Source organism: Calypte anna, chromosome 2, assembly GCF_003957555.1.
Source record: "Calypte anna isolate BGI_N300 chromosome 2, bCalAnn1_v1.p, whole genome shotgun sequence".
NCBI classification, from domain to species: domain Eukaryota; kingdom Metazoa; phylum Chordata; class Aves; order Apodiformes; family Trochilidae; genus Calypte; species Calypte anna.
In genome coordinates this window covers 61,952,052-61,964,571 of record NC_044245.1, presented here as the reverse complement: position 1 = coordinate 61,964,571, position 12,520 = coordinate 61,952,052, and positions in this window count along the sequence as shown.

Below are 12,520 nucleotides of genomic sequence, written 5' to 3'. Positions count from 1 at the left end.
ATCCTATCTATATGTCCCTGATCATCCTCTTTTCCCTCTTTTGTTGTCCTCTGTGATTGTTTGGCTTTCCCCAGGTCTTTCAAAGAGTTTAACAACAGTGCAGGCAGATGCTGACACTTCAACAGAATGCTTGTCTAGTCTGAAAAGAGTTAAGTCAACTCACTTCTACTATGCGTAACAACTTTGTGCCTTCACCAAACCACCTTCTCTCCATATGCCCTCTTTTCCAGTTCGTTTATAAACAGGTTAAACAGCAGGAGCCCGAGGGAAAAAAAAAACCAAAAACCCTCAAACATCACTGGAGACCTCCCTCAAATGTGAACACTGGCCATTTATCCACCTCTTTTAATAGGTTACTCACTTTAAGACATTTTCTCTTGTCCCATGGTTCCTTAATTTCTTTCAGAGCTGTTACTGATGGGCCTTTATGTCTTTGGAAATTGTTGCTGTGATTCTATATAGCTGACCTTGTGGTTTTCATTTAACTTGCCAGAGTTTATGAACCTTTCTGCTTTTCATTCTTGGACACAACTTCTATTTTCTGAAGAAAGTCTTCTGCTTCTAATAAACTCCTTTATCCTGCTGTTAGCCATGTCAACTTCCCTTTTGGTCTTTCCAAAGTCTTTGCTTGTACACAGAGGCTCAGACCAGATTTACTCCTGCATGCTATGTTTAGATAGTCACTATGCAAATATTGTACCATCAGACATCAATTTCAGTTTCTTTTTAATAAGGTTATTTGTTCCTTTGTAATTCTATTGTAGCTGGGTTGGTTTGAGGTTTTTTTGCTTTTGTTCCCTAGGCAAGAATCTGGAGATAGGGCATTTTGAACCAGGTTCTGCGTTTAGTGCAAGGTTAAAATAAAAGTTTCTTCTTTTGTAGGCTCTTTCATGCAGCAACAGTATTTTTGTTTTCTGAAGCATCAGTCCCCGATGGGATGTTTGCCTAATAAGAAGGTGGAAAATCCATACCTTCTGTTACTGTTGCATTTCTTGTCCTGTTAGCAAGTCTGATCTCACTCTGGTACATATATTTGCTCTAACCCTGATACGGCATATTTCTGATTTAGGCCAGGAATGATGTTGGGCTGTATAGGTTTTGAGGTGCTAATTGTAAATACAGTTAGCTTTTTACTTTGATTTGCACTAAGCTTTCTCTAATACATGTTACTCCTTCTCTATTGCTGATGCTTTCTCTGTCTTTTTCTATACTTTGTGCCCTGATGCTACAGCATCTGGTCAATTGCCTTCTTACCATCAAGTTTCTGATACACATAGTATGACATCATACTTGTTTAAAGTCAGACATATTTCTTTCCTCATCTTTTTTGTTAGACTTCTAGCATATTCAAAAAAAAATTTTTTCTATATATACTATGGGGTTCTTTTTGTTTGATTATTCTTCATTCTCTCAGCTTTCACCAAAACATTCACTGAAGGATAAAGTTTTCCTGACTTCCTGCTCTGAATATGTGCCATCCTGAATCATTCTTCCTTCAATGTAAAAAAATAAATTTCCTAAAACCATTTTAAGTGCCATCATTGGTTTCATTTTAGTTTACCTGAATCTGACTACATATGTTCTGAAAGTTTTTCTATTTTTTAACACATTCAAATCCTTTGTCTTCCAATGTTTCCTAGCTACTTATTGAGAGTTTGTCCCTGTTTCTCCTAGTTCAGCCCTGCTTATGGTATTGAAATCATTCCAGCTGAAGCTCCTTCAGAGATCCTGGCTTTCAGCTTACTATCTGACTGCATCCATTTTGCCTCCAGAAATCCTCCCCACTAGGGAGCAGGCTGTCCATGACAGGGGGTTTGGAACTAGATGGCCTTTAAGATCCTTTTCAACCCAAATCATTCTATGATTCTACAATTTTCTATACTATGAGGGTGGTGAGATGCTGGAACAGGTTGCCCAGCTGTGGTTGTGTCCCCCCCTGGAAGTTCAAGGCCAGGTTACATGGGGCCTTTAGCAGCCTGGTCACTGGTCAGTGATGACACCAAAGACACTGCCAGTGCCCCTGTTAACTTGAAATCTTTTAGTTCAGGTGTCCAGACCTCAAGGACTAGGATGCTGGGCTAATTGCACTAGATAAGCATAGTTGTTACCTATGAACTGAGTAGATAATGATTTACAGTGCTCAGTGAAACAAACTGAGGACTCTTTACCCACTCACCGTCTACATAGCCAGCTGCTGCTTTAGTTTGCTTATGATTAGCAGGGGTTTGAAGGGCTCTGTCCTCAGCTCTAGTCACACATCCCTGAAGGAGGAGCCATTCAAATATCTGAAACTAGGAGACAGGCAAACTGCCTCTTCTGGCAGATCTTGTTTTATTTCACTTAGCACCACCCGTTTGGACCTGCTGTGATACCACAGTAGTCTCTCTAACATTTGGTCACTCACCTCCAGAGAGGGGAAAGTGAGAATAAAAAGTACAGTATAAGGGATGCTGAAATAAATAGACATTGGTAACTATTTAGTGTTGCTACATTGCTTTGCCCTCAGGTCCACAATGGGTCTTCCCTTTATTAAGATTAGAAAGTTATCTTATAAACATTTCAGTTCAACTGCCCTGAGTAGAAGCATTCCACAGGAGCCAGAAACAGTGACTTGGAAACAAGCAGCCTTATACCAAAAGCACTGTTGGCACTGGAACATTTTCAGCCTTTTTTGTTACATTTCTTCTATATACTGCCAGTTGGTCCTTCATCCTCCTTTAGCTTTCAAACCAAAGATCTGCCTCCTGAGAGCTCCATGCTCATGGGAGAGAAGACCTGGGAGGCAACAGCAAAACAGAAAGCAACAACACCGAGCAAGGACTGTGAAGCACCTGTGTACACATAGGTGTGTCCTGGCCACTGGAAGAGCACCTTTATGGGAGGCAGCCTAGGATGGAGCCCAGCCTGCCTGGGGACGATGGACTAGGACAACTAGACAAGGGAGCATCCTCATTTGAGTTGCCATAAAGTCCCTGGGAGCCACTTTCTTCAAAACAGCAGGATACTGGGTTTTCCCAGACCTCAGCTCCCACAGCCTTCCTCATTCTCTCAGCCCAGAGCTCTGCACACATGCATCAAAACCTTTAGTAACCATGCTGATGCACATAAGAGACAGAAAAGAGAACCACTGTTTCTTGAGTGGGAGGCTGAGGAAACTGGTGACACGTGGTGGGAGGATGAGCAGTGAGAAATGGAGAAATGAAAAATAGAAAGTTTTCTCTAGAGCTGTGACGAATATAGCTCTTCTAAGGATAATGGAACTAGATGTCAGAGTGGGCAGAGACAGTTTGCTGGCCTTTTAAAAGAGGAAGGAGTGACAAATATGTAAAGATACTAAAGTGACCTATGTCCTGAGGGCCCTGACTCTCAATCACACTCAGGTGATTTTAAGAAGCTGCTTGGCCAAGGTGCTCACCCATTGCCACAGGTTATTGTCATATCACTGACTTGTCAGAAATAGTGGTGTGCCCACACTCTTAGAACCAGAGTGACAAATCAACATAAACTGAGTTGCCTGTAGCTAATTCAGTTCACTAGGATCTAAAGTGCAGTGGCCAAGGGATCTCCTTCTTAATCCCTATTCAGTTGAGTTGAATAGATGACCAGATGAGGTCAGAAACCTCCTGAGTTGTCAAAGCCTAACTCGAGGAGCACCAAGGTTGCTAAGAGAATACCAGAAGAGCCTTGTTACCATTTCAGCCAATGTCCTTCCTTTTATATGGTTTTCACAAATTCTTTTGTTGCCTCAGCTTGCAGAAGGCATTGGAGAAGGCTTACAAAAGCCCTGTAAACTTCTACTTTAGGTCTGTTTTCTTTCCTCTAGGGAGCTGAGTGCCAGACTGAGGACCACAGGTGGGATGTAATCCCTTGACATGGTTCAGAGAAGAGCACTCCTACTTTTACAGTATGGTTTTCAGGGTGCAGTGAGGTCCAGGGAGAAATCTCAGGGTGGCAGGGTAGAGCCTGGCAAGACAGAATTCATGCCACCACCCTGACCAGGGTAACCTGGGCTGACAAAGCCAAAGTTGGTGGCCTCCAACACCTCCATGGGGATGGGCTCATGGCCAGCCAGGACAGGGCTGTGGGGAGCTGGTGGCACCTCTAGGGCAGAGTCTCAAAGCCCTGGAAGGCTGAAGTGAAGTCCTGAGGTTTGGTAAGGGTGCAGGTGGAGCCCTGGAGACTAGACATGAGGTCCTGGTCTGTGAGCAGGGTAGGGGAAGCCAAAGGACAGCTTGGGGAGGGGCAGACAGGGCTGGAGGTGCCCTCAAGGACCTGACATCTGTTGTCATTGACCAAGACAGTCACTTTTTATCATCTCTGTTCATGCTAAGGAAAAAAACTACTCCAGCAAATGAGCTGCAAAACTAAGCTTTATCCACTGTAGTCAAAACTCATCATTGCTGTCTTGGCTGTGTACTGCCAGCCTTACACATGGTGCCAGCTTTGCACTGCTTCTGGAGATTTGCTTTAGCTCTGACTTCAGTGATCCCTGTGCATTCTAGGAGAGGTTGCTAACAAATGGAAGGTAGTCCCATGAAAATCATGACTAATGGCTCCTGCTCAGATAGGTAATCAACCACTTAATAAAGGGTGAGCTTTTACCTATTCCCTTCCATGGGGAGCATTAATGCATTATTTTTCTCCTCTGTAGCCACTTATTTCCACAAACTAGTAGGAATTTAATGTTTTTGAAACCACTCTTCCTCTATTAATCTTAGCTGAAATTGCCCGATGTTATTTGGAGTAGCTAGATGGTTGCACAGATGCTGATGGAGACAGAAACAAAGCATTATTGTATTAAGAAGGCACTAAAGTTTATAAAATTTTTAAATCACATTAACATCCAGCAGATAGCTACTGGTGTGAGGATTATGTTTCATTTCTGCACAAGTCTGCCTCACTAGCAGCCTGAGAAGCAAAAGGATCTCAGAAAGAAGAGACCATTGCTTAGCCTTCATGCCTTGATGGTCTTCTCTGGGAAGGAGTGATTGCTCAGTCAGGACTTGGCAGGAGGGCTTGCTTAAATACTCTTCAGAGACTGTAATTCTTGCTTTGCACATCCAATTACAGATTTTTCAGAGCTGCAGTTATCATCTTCTTCCCCTTCAGCATTTTCTAAGTCAAACCACCTCTCACTCTGTCCACTTCCCATGCTAGCCTTTCCCTTCTTGTACCTTGAGACTGGAAGGAGCAGAGACTGCTGCTTTTACTGATGCTGAGCTTTTCAATAGGTAAAGAGCCTTACTGCTTTACATTAATTATTTGTTTCTCTGGGAAGGTGAACTTGAGATATAAACATTTGTGAGTGATTTCTCCTCAGGGCTATTGAAAATATAGTGAGGGCTACATTTTATATTGATTGGAGCTTTGGTTTACATGTTCATGTGTTTTTGAAAAAGAACAGATGCTGCTTGAGTGATTTCTATGAGGCAGATTAAACCCACTGTAGAGAGCACACCTGATCCAAAGGTCAATCTTTCTCAGCAAGCTGGCAAGCAACAAACTGCTCTGGGGTTTCCCAGTTTTGGGTAATGAAGGCTTATAAAATAGACTGTAAATCAATTATTTTTATTTATTTATATTTAAATTTCTACAAGCCACTGAAATACATGGTTTGAATTTTTTTTATTTGATGCCTGCAGAGAATAGCATCTGGTTTTCTACTTACAGTATTATTTAATTTGGAAAATTCCAAGTCTTCCTACAAACTGGTCTGGCAGCTTTCACTGCAAAATTACAGTTGAGTGGTTTCCACTTCCAGCCATGCCTACAGTTCTTACCCTCTAAGTATAATTCTCACAAGACTTTAAGCTTTTTTCCAAGTACAGTCTGAAATGGCTTTGTCATATCTGTGGGCAACTGTAGTAATATTGTAAATCACCCCATTTAACTAATCTCACTGCCATTGGCTTTAAAATGATGGTGTTCAGGCCCAGGACAAGCACTTTTGTTTCTCCACTGGAGGCTTGGTTACCTCAGAGTTCTACCAGTTCCATAATGGAAAAGAATCATCTCTTCATAACTCTCCATGCTGGCCCTAAGAAAAGCAATAAAACCAAGCTGATGAAATAAAATCTGTGATCTGTCACCACGTACAGCTAAGAGGATTTACTGAAAAGCTCAATGTGTTTCCTCCTGCCCTCTGAATCAGCCTGGATATTACAGTTTAGTCTACATATTTCAAAAGCACAAGAGAAATCTGCTTTCTTCTTCATTTGCGTGAATGCTTAAAATGCTGAAGCCACCCAAACAGACAATGGATGTCATGTGTTTGTGATGATCTCTACTCCCACACTGTTCTGTAAACTGTGTAATAAGCTAATACTCTAGTTTTTTAACTTTTCAGAAAAGGACTGAGTATTTTTCAGAGGATTAAGGGAGAAATTAAACTTTTTGTCCAGGAAGAGCTTATAATTGATATCCAGAGCTTATTATTGGAATTCATTTAAAGACAGAGTAACTTGTTAGCTGGTTAGTTTGAGTGATTTTCTTACAGGAAGGAATAACAAGTTTCAGAAAGCCTGGCCAAGTTTCCAGGAGACAGCAGAGCACTTGCCTCATATGTATCTAAAGTGGCCAAATTGGCAACTTCTCTCAGAAAAGAAAAAAAAAAAGGTATTTCAGGTATTTCAGTACATAGTTACATATGCTATGGAGACTGAGACATTTCCAAATGATAGTGGAAGCAAAATGTCTATATTATAAATTATTCTTGATGGCTCTGAATTATAACTGTCAAAAACATGTGATCCTAGAGAGAAATCTGGGAAATCTACTCTAGCAGAGTTCTAATCTAGTCTAGCAGAGTTCTAATTCTACTCCCAAAAGCATATTCAGCCTGGAGAAAGTGATAGAAATTATATTTTTTCAAAAGCCTCTAGTTTTCTCTTTTCATCCACAGTTTTCTTCTCTCAGCTATGAATCACAGAATTATAGAATGGTTTGGTTTGGAAGGGACATTAAACATCACCTAGTTCCAACCCCTGCATGGGCAGGGGTACCTCCCACTAGGCCAGCTTGCTCAAAGCCCCATCCAACCTGGCCTCAAGAACTTCCAGGGATCTGTAATCTTTTTTCCAACAATATGGAAGACTTTAATTTCTCCTGTAATGACTTCCTAACTTTTTCAGCCATCACTTTCACCCTTGTTATTTATCTGTCCTGATATTTTACTTTTCTAAAGTTTTGAATCTGTTCATTGTAAGTGAGGATCAGGTTCAAAGCCATCTGAAGAACCTGAAAGTATACAAGAAGGTAGGGATCAGGTTAGGAAAGCTAAAGCCCAGATAGAATTAATCTTGGCCATGGACATCAAGGGTAATAAGAAGGGTTTCTGCAGGTACATCAGTGACAAAAGGCAGGCTAGGTAAAATGTGGGCCCTCTGCAGAAAAGAACAGGAGACCTGGTCATGCAGGATATGGAGCAGGCTGAGGTACTCACACTTTTTTTTGCCTCATTCTTCACCAGATGGGGTGTATAGTTATAGGACAAGGGGTAATGGTTTTTAGCTGGAGGGAAGATACAGGTTAGACATTAGGAAGAAGCGTGAGGGTGGTGAGACACTGGAACAGTTGCCCAGAGAACTTGTGGATGCCCTCTCCTGGGGAGTGTTCCAGGCCAGGCTGGATGGGGCTTTGATCAGCCTAGTGGGAGGTGTCCCTGCCCATGGCAGATGGGTTGGAACTGGATGATCTGTGTCCCTTCCAAACCAAACGATTCTATGGTTCTATGTTTGGGGCTCTTAATCTGGTAGATAGTGGAGTTGATAGTGATGAGGCAGACAGTGAAAAGTGCCTAAGTATCTCCAGTCTTCTCTAATCTCCTTTATTCTCTGCCTTAGGAATGGTTGCCCTAAACAATAAGTATCACAGAGTAACTTTTTTTCTTTCTTTTCAGAAGATTTTGCTAGTTTAGTTGCTCTAGAATTCCCCAAGATGATATTGGAGTATATATAATTTTAAATTTTTTATTAAAAATTGATGCAAGAGAGACCAGTGAGAGCAAAATTAAGATCTTACTCTAATTAATGTTCAGTTTCTTTATTTCAGTTACACAGTATAAAATGTGGAAAAACATAACAGTGGATAAACTTACTTTGTTTCAGAGCTGTTTTACTGTCCAGTGTAGAAGCAGATACTCCACAAAAAAAGAGCTGAGAATCTGCACCAGTTTTTGAATCTTCATTGCGATTTTATTTCCACATTTCCTTCCTAGCCCTGTATGGTGTGCATCCAAATCTCTGTGTGACCAAAAGACAGGTGAGCCATGTGGTATGAAGAAAGAAAAGGGAGATGGGATGGGGGCAGCAAAGGCACACACTTGCCACTCCTCAGGTAGTGGGGTTTAGTTGAAGAGGCCAGAGCTGTGCTGCCATGGTTACAAGTCAAGGTATTTGATGGGTGCAAGTCTGCAGACCGTAACAAAAGTAAGGCCACAGCCTGCCTTGCATTCTCCAGGAACTCACATAGATTAACTTGTTGGGAATACACCTTTATTATTATTATTATTATTATTATTATTATTATTATTATTATTATTATTATTATTATTCATAGTGGGAATATGAGTGCTAAGTGACAGGGTGGGTTGCAGCAAGGTGGGTGTTGATGTCTTCTCCCAGTTAACATGCAATAAAAGAAGAGGAGAGGGTGTCAAGTTGTTATAGGGAGTGTTTGGATTAAATATTAGGAAAAATTTATTCACGGAAAGGGTTGTCAGGCACTGGGACAAACCGCCCAGAGAAGTGGTTGAGTCACCATCCCTGGAGGTATTTAAAGGACATTTCCACCTTTAAATTCGGGGGTGGGGAGAAACATGAAGAATTTCTATTTTGATGAACTGACACTAGGTGGCAACAACAGGCTGCGTAGCCTTACCAGAGGTTAGTCGGGCAGAGACTCTTTAATGCTGCTTACACAGAGGCAAAAAAATTATAGCATTTTCAGTACTACTTCTAGACTTTTTTCCAGCTGATTGAACGAGCTTCACATTGCTAGAAGCATTTCCAGAATCTGTCAGTTTTCAGTGTAATAGAGGACCTGGTTTTCAACATGTATTTTGAGTAAGATGCTGCATGTTTCATTTTGTAGGCATAATTCTGCAGGTGTGCAGAGGAAAATTACCAAACTCTTCTAATTTGGTTATCCTGCTTGGATGGAAACACGTGTATAATCCTGATTTGTAATGATGCCCATAAAAGTACACAGATGGGTATGTACATTTCCAGTCCTGCAGCATTCACCTTTAAATGCCACTTCATCCCCTCATCAAAAAAACAGCCACAGAGATACCTATGAAATGCTTGCCACATCTTTTGTGTAAAACACTATTATTTGTCAAGAGACCTGTAGTACCCTATTTCATTCCCTCTTCACTATGTATCCAGCTTTCTGAGCAGTACTGTTTGCATGATATAAAAATTTTTACAAGTATGATGAACTTCATACAGTTTTACATTTTTCTCCAGTGACCCCTGAAATGTTTAAATGTTACTGATGTTTTCATAAACACAGGGAGAAAGCTGTGAAAAAATACTAGATTTGAGAAAATCATTCAAGTGTGATGATATGTTTGTAACAAGGCTAAAGTGTCCAGTGGCAACTACAGCATATGACAAACTTCTTTATTACTCTGTCAAAGTGACAAAGCTGTGAAACCCTCTCATTAAATCAACTGTTTTGTATATTTGACCCATTCACCTGCATGTTGTCAATTCATCTCCTTTGGGACAATTTCCAGTATTTCAAACCTCTAAGCTGCTTTGAAAGGCAACTGTCCTTAAAAATGTAAAAATGTATCACCTGAAAGCAATTTTTTCCTTTCCTTCTGAAGTGGCGAATTTGCCTCTAAAGGATACTGAATCATGTTTCCAGATTTAACGGATTCTAAATCAGTATCTTACTATCCTCTGTAAACCTAGTAGACTGATTTAAAAAAAAAATAAATATATATATATATATATATGTAAATGAATCGGGATTTATTCCTACTAGGAACTTATAAACCTGTCCAGGATGAGAGTGGTCTAAAAAGGGAAAATCTTAATTCACTAACCCTTTAAGGTTTTTTGTGTCAAGGTACTTCATGTAACACTTATTTTTATTAGTTTTTCTTTCTTTCATTTAAGCAGAAATTTTACTATACATTTCTCAATAAGTGGAGACATGATGGCAAAAGTACTGGAAACACAATTAGAAAAATGTGTTATATCTATGACATATTGTCCAAATAATTATCATAATATGCTGTTTCTCAGGTTTCCTTTTATTAAAAAAGACATCCCAGAACCTTTACTCAGAGCTACGTATACCACCCTGAGAGCTGTGGTATAAGAGCTGAGTACAGCATCACTGAAGACTCCTTTTAGACAGGCTCTGAAATCCTTCTCAATATGTCTCCCACACAGCTTGAGGAGAATTCTGATAAAGCATCATCACATATAGCTATCATAGCACCCAACAGGTACCATCTGCAGTAACCCTCTAGCACAAAAAGTTACTTTCCTGTTACAACCTCTGTGGATGTTCTAAGGAGCCATTCACCTTGCAGCAAAGTTTCTCATACCTGTTTGTCTCCCCACAGGCATCTTGTAGTGAAATGAGGCAATGAGGCAACCAGGTGCCACTAATTGCCAGGGAGTGGGCATGAGCTTGTGTTAAACCCACCTGTGTCTGATTAGGGTGGGCCCCCACTGCGCGGGATTAGGGGGCCAATAAAAGGTGAGGCCTGAGACACAGGCTCAGCTCAGTCCTGAGCAAGCCAGTAGAGGGGTTAGTCGAGTCTGGAGCAGTAGCACCAAGCCAGGCTAACCAATCCTGAGGGCAACCAACTCACAGCACTTTTTGTGTACTTCTGCTGTGAAGTCTCTACTTCACAGTAAAGACTTCAGTAGTTCACTACTTTTTGTGAGCACCTGTTGGGCCTTGGAGCGCCGTGCCCTAAGAGAGGTTCATCCTGCAACAGCATCTCATGTGTCCCATTTGCTTTCAGATGCTAGTAGCCCTCATTTCCCTCATATGACCTCCAGGCTCATAATTTTCTTTCTGTTTCCCATGCATTGTTCCCATTCTCAAGCTATAGTAGGGCCATCTCACGCCCTTTAGAGGTGATATTTCCGTGCCACGTTCCACATCTTTTCCCGAATATCTTAGTCTTCCATATTAGTCTCTGCAGTTATTTTTTTACCCAGTCAGGCTTTTCTCATCAGGCTGCTACCTGGTTCTGTTCCCTTTCTGCCCTCTCCACACCAATACTTCTGTTGATTCATTTGCACATTGCTCAAGCTGTGGTTCTATATCCCTCCTTCATGCCATATCTGTGTTGCACAGTGGAATTCTATACCAGAAATCCACATTTCCTCCCTGCCAGAAGCTTTGTGTTCCCCTTCTAATTTTTATCTCCCCTCCTATTTCTTATTCCCTTGTTTTCTTGCTGTTTCAAAGTGCCAGCATTTTGAACACAACTGAGACATAGGGCCAAAATAAAATGAGTAGTGTGTTGAGACTATATGCTTTTCTGCCATCAACTACCTCTTTCATGAACAGGATTGCCAGTGCATTGCAAGTACAAGCTATCCCTCTTGCAAGTGTGGGGAAACATTGCTTGCTGAGAGCCCAGTGGATCTCCAGACACAGCTGGGTATGACACGTATAAGTGCCTCACCAAGGTCTTACCCAGTATTCACATGGGCAAAATCAGTGTGACTATAAGGCAGTGAGAATTAAAATTGTAGGGGCTAATGGTTGCTAAATCGTGTTCTTTAACTTTTCAGTATACAGCTCTATGGGGGTCTGTATCACCATTCTTTTTCCTTTGGACATCCCTCCATCCTAGTTTTCATCATCTGTGCAGCTTCTACTGATGATTGAAACGCTCCCTGAAACTGCTGAGTTGGTCCAGGGATCAAAAGCTACCACATCATACCTAAGCTTAAAGTGCCATGAAGTTGTAAAAATCAGTCTTGTCTGTCCAACCAGCCACTGAAACATGAAAACCATAAGTGACATACTGGATGAAAAGTTATGTTTTAAGATGAGATACCATGTAATAAAAATAGTTTTCAGAACATTCTATTATTTGTTTGGAATTTATTTTTCTCAGATAGGGTCAGACATTACTTTGTAAAGATTAAAGTATCTTATTTTCTAGGCCAAATTGTCTCATGTTTGCAGTGAAAGTGTTTGGGTGCAATATGTAATGTCATTCTGTGCAGTACCACCAGAAGTTTCAGGTAAGTAACAGGGGAAACAATACAACATTTAAACCAAAACCAAATGTCTGTATTTCCCTTAAGAATAGGTTCCATGGTTTTCACCCACCTAAACAAAATCATTCCTGTTAATACCCCAGAGCTGCATCTATTTCGAAATAAGTTTTGTTCCGCAAAATAATTATTACATTTTTGGGAGCTCCACCTTCTTTGATAAGGTTTGATTTGGTTTACTCAAATTTTATTTGGCAGAACACCACCATCATGGAATAGAATAACTATTAGTGGCAATGGCACAAGTTCCAGAAGGA